This window comes from Mus caroli, chromosome 9 (assembly GCF_900094665.2).
Source record: "Mus caroli chromosome 9, CAROLI_EIJ_v1.1, whole genome shotgun sequence".
Taxonomy (NCBI): Eukaryota; Metazoa; Chordata; class Mammalia; order Rodentia; family Muridae; genus Mus; species Mus caroli.
Genome location: NC_034578.1, coordinates 80975278 through 80980809, shown reverse-complemented (window position 1 = coordinate 80980809; position 5532 = coordinate 80975278).

Sequence of the window (5532 nt, the reverse complement as noted above, 5' to 3'; positions counted from 1 at the left end):
CCTCTAAGCAAATAATTCAATTATGCTGAGAGAGGGCTGAGTTTGAGAAATCAAAGGTAGAAATTCATTCTTGTTTAAAAGAAAGAAAAAAAAAAAAAGAACTTACAATTCAGCTCCATTATCCAGAGTATATTTTGTTGAACTATAAATAGAAATAAAGTCGGTGCAGCACACATGGGAAATCAGTATTGCAGCAACCCCTTTGACAAAGAGAAGCCTTGGGGTAGGGGGAGTGGAAACAGGGTTTCAACTGCAGGATTCCTGGTACTTTTTCCCATGGTCCTCTGTTGACTTTCGACCTAGTCAATGTATGTGTAGATATTGAGCAAATGAAGATGGAGCAATGTCACATTTTTGTACTACTTCAATCAAAATCNCAGTTTCAGTTTATGAGTCATGGGAAGTGTGCTACATAACCTATCCCTGGCATTGTACTAAAGCCTCATAGCAATGCTGTTGAGCATTGCTCTAGTTACGGTTACTACTGTGGTGAAACACCATGACCAAAAACAAGTTGAGAAGGAAAGAGTTTATTCGACTTAAAATTCCACATCACTGTTCATCAACAAAGGAAATCAAGACAGAAATTCAAACTAGGCAGGAACCTGCAGGCAGTAGCTGATGCAGAGGCCATGGAGGGGTGCTGCTTACTGGCTTGTCCTTACGGCTTGCTCAGCCTACTTTACTATAGAGCCAACGACCACCAGACCACCAAGGGCAGCACCATCCACACAGGACTGGGTTTCTCCTCTCTGATGATTCTAGCTTGGTCAAGTTGACATAAAACTGGCCAGCACAGCCATGTGCTATAATAATTCCCATCATACAGATGAGAAAACTGAGGCCCTGAGGTAAATGGAACTTCCTGAAATCAAGTACAAAGGAAATACTTGGCAAAATCAGACTGAAGCTGAAACACTCTGGAATCACCTCTCGGTGTCTATGGCCTCCCTGCAGGACTGGCAACTACAAATCTCTAAGAATACGTTCATCTCTTCCTTATAGCCACCTCTCACATAATTTTCAGCTTATCATTGAGTGGTAATAACCTTGTCTGTCCCATTGCAAGTATCACGTATACCTGTAACCTGTAAGGGAGACAACATTAAAGTCCTCCTGAATACTTGCACCGTGCTTGTTTCTGGAAGAACATGAAACATATAGCGAAACATATATACAGAAAGCTGCCTTTTTCTTTCAAATCCTAAATGAAACACACATTTATACCCATAACACAAATCTTATGAAACAAAGTGATAATATTTTGGCTATCACAAACACATAAAAATTCTATGCATGTTTCTTGTGTGAATAAATTGCCACATTCCTAATTAATTATAAGCAGAGCTATCCCCGAAAATACTTTCTGTTTTTTCCATATGACCATAAAGATCATTAATACAATGGAAACATGGCTTTGATACATTGTTGTTTAAACACTAGATTAGGAATAACTTTTCCAGGCAGTGTAGGGCATGGGCTCCCTCTGTATACTGCCTAGATGGTCAGGAACTGGATAACNCAGAGACCTAAGACAGAACCAAACCTGACATATCAGGGGAATCTTCTCAGAGGTGAAGGGGAGGGTGGGTGAGGAACCGATGAGGGGTGCCTGGGGGGAGAGGGGGCCTTTGATCAGAATGTAAAGTGAATAAATAAATAAATAAATAAATAAATAAATAAATAAATGGAAAAATAGGATAAGACATTCTGGAAAAGATAAATATCTAGTTAGAAATAAAGACTACTTAAATTTTTCTTTATTTTTAAAAATAAACTTTATTATAAAATCTTGCAAATTAAAAATAAATAAATAAAAGAAATCACACACTGAAATTAGCTGACCCCAAATCTATATATCCCAAAGAACTTGGGTAGATTTAGAATAGCCAATAAGAACGAAAGCTGTGGAGCTGTTTAAAGGACCACTGACTAGTTAAAGCAGTAATGATAATGTAATATTATAAAGTCTATAACACTCAATGAGAGGCGGAGTAAGCAAATGCAATACCTTTGTAATATTGTCACACTCTGAAGAGTTAGGGCACTAATTCAAACTGTGATCAATAAGAACGCTTACGGTAGCCAGCATAGAAAACAACCTAAAGAAGAAAACATGATTGCAATTGAAAACAAAAGATTAATTCTAAGGATTTCAGAAAGGGATGAACAAGAAAACATTTGATGAGACAAACAGCAGACATAGAGAAAGTTGTCAAACTCAAGTAGTAGGTATTAGTGGTTATTACTAAAATTGATGACTGCAATATATACCAATGGGCTAATTACTGTACTTAAAAGATAGGTTATCCCACTAGGTAGGTAGTGTGTCAAAACAAGATTCCAATTTATGAGAGGCATCTTGTGTACAAGAGATACACAGCAAACATGACACAAGTAAAAGCAAAAAGTATGGGAAAAAACACAGCTTCGCTAATCATAAGCAATCTATTTAGCAGAGTTATGTCCCAGGCAACGGATACTTCAAACAGGCAGAAACAAGACAAACCATGGTGGAGTCCAGGGTGGTGTATAATGATGGGAAGATTGACTTCTAAGGAAAACACAGTAGTGTCTAGTGTATGTGGCACTGTCAAAAGCCAGAGTAAATATGGATTCCACTCTCCCNAATTTCACAAGCTTCTTCCTCTAGACACTATTAAATTTACCCTATTGTCCTTTGAGCATGTGCTTCTGTGGAGAACAGTATCCCCCAAGCAGGGAGGGTTGGGATGAAATGATGGATTCTCTCACTGGAGGCATCTGGTAAGGGTAGGCTACTTGTATGTAGAGTCAAACACTAACACCAGGCAAGTCAGTTAACTGGTCTGAGCCTGTTTTCTGATAGGGAAGGGAGACAGAAACCATTCTGTGCTTAACTTTAGAGCATCAAGGGAAGTTTAGGTGTGGCCACTAGCAATGAAGGAAAGAAGGAGGTGTTTTTTCCTGGGGACATCCTCCTCAGCAACTGCCTCTGGGTGATTCTTCTCAGAAAATTAGACATAGTTCTACCAGAAGATCCACTCCTGAGCATATACCCAGAAGATGCTCCAACATGCTCCACTATGTTCATAGCAGCCTTATTTATAATAGCCAGAAGCTGGAAAGAACCCAGATGTCCCTCAACAGAAGAATGAATGGATACAGAAAATGTGGTACATTTACACACTCAGCTGTTAAAAACAATGAATTTATAAAATTCTTAGACAAATGGATGGATCTGGAGGATATCATCTTGAGTGAGTATATTAGTCAGGGTTTTACTGCTGTGAACAGACACCATAACCAAGGCAAGTCTTATTAAAAACAACATTTATTTGGGGCTGGCTTACAGTTTCAGAGGTTCAGTCCATTATCATCAAGGTGGGAGCATGGCAGTATCCAGGCATGCATGATGTAGACAGAGCTGAGAGTTCTGNNTCTNCATCCAAAGGCTNCTAGTGGAAGACTGACTTCCAGGCACCTAGGGTAAGAGTATTAAGCCCACACCCACAGTGACACACCTACTCCAACCAGGTCACACCTATTCCAACAATACCACGCCTCCAAATGGTGCCACTCCCTGGTCCAAGCACATACAAACCATCACAGTGAGGTAACCCAAACGCAAAAGAACACGCATGATAAGTGTTATCAATGATAAGTGGATATTAGCCCGGAAGCTCAGAATCCTTCTTAGGANGAGGAACAAAATACCCATGGAAGGAGTTACAGAGACAAAGTTCAGAGCAGTGGCTGAAGGAATGACCATCCAGAGACTGCCCTACTTGGTGATCCATCCCATAAACAACCACCAAACTTACTTGTCTATTTTTAACTTGAGCCCCCTTTCCAGGCAGTGCTAAAGGAGCCAGATTGAGTTCTGTGATCAAGACCCAGGGCTCTGCCCTGTATTGTTGGTGGCTTGTGTCCTCACAGAGGAAAATTGGATGGTTTCAAACATAATGATTGACCCAGAAGGCAAATCTTACCCTACAACATAGCTTATACAGAGAAGTAATAAAGACATGATGGAAAATACTTAATGCAAAAACTAAAAGCCTTGGACCAGATTGGACTTTTTCACCTAAGGAGTGAGAGATTTTCTGCCTGGTTTTATATTTGGATAGAAACTGGTGTCCATATATAAAGGGAATGGAACACAGAAACACAGAGCATTGTGATAAATTTCTCTAGAATGAAATGAAGTTACCAGAGCATGCTTTTTTTTTTTTTTTGGTATGTAAGAATATTGTATGACTATGTGAAATTATAGTTTTGACATTTGAAGTTAGATGGTGAACCCATATTGTTTGTATGTTAAGAACTTGCTTTAAAAATAGTACAGCATTGAAAAGTTATTCCATTTGTTATTAAAAATAGAGTCTTTTCTCATACAATGCATACTAACCACAGTTTCCCCCTCCCTCCACTCCTCCCAGGTCTCCCCCACCTCCCCTTCTCTCCCAGATCCACTCTTACTTTCTTTCTTTTCAGAAAGAGCAGGCCTCCAAGAGACAACAACCAAAACAAGATACAATAACACTAGACAAAACTCATATGGAGGCTGGCCAGGGCGGTCCAATAGGAAGAAAAGAATCCTAAGAGCTCTCAAAAGAGTCAGAGACACACTGCTCCCATTGTTAGGAGTCCCACAAAAACATCAAGCTAACACGTGTAACATATGAACCTGGTACAGACTCTTTCAGGCCCCATGCTTACGTGCTTCAATCTCTGTGAGGCCATGTGAGTCCTGCTTAGTTGATGTGATGGGCCATGTTCTCCTAGTGTCCTCCATCTTCCCTGGCTCCCACGATCTTTCCTCCCTATCTCCTGCAGGGTACAGGGAGGTACCCGATGGAGCTCTTCAATGTAGTCTCTCTCTCTCTCTCTCTCTCTCTCTCTCTCTCTCTCTCTCTCTCTCTCTCTCTCTGCATAGGGTCTGGCTTTGCAATCATCCCTAATCTGCTGCCTAAGGAAGTCTCTCTGAAGACAACTGGGCAAGGCACTGATCTATGAATATATCAAAATCTCATTAGAAACCATTTTATTGACTTATAGAAGTGTGTGTGTGTGTGTGTGTGTGTGTGTGTGTGTGTGTGTGTGTGTGTGTGTGTGTGGTGTATACGCACATGTGTGCATGCATTTGTTTGTGTGCAGCACTTAGTGCATCTCCTACTGTAGTCAGGATCCACAGGCAGGCAACAGAGTCAGGGTAACCCCTTTGCCAGTTATTGGGGGTACTGCATGAAAACCAAGCTGCACATCTGCTACATATGTGGAAGAGGGGCTGGGTTCAGCCCTTGTATGCTCCTTGGTTGGTGGCTCATTCTCTGGGAATTTCTAAGGGAACAGTTTAGTTGGCTCTGATGGCCTTCTTAAGGAGTCCCTATCTCTTCTAGATTCATCAATTCTTCCCCAAGCCCTACCAATTTTCAGAGGAAAGTGCTGAACTGTCCTCAGATGAACAGTAGGGACACATTGCAGGTCTGCCTTCTTCCTTCAACTACCTTGAAGCCTCAGGCTATGTTTGTATCTGTCAGCCTGGACTCA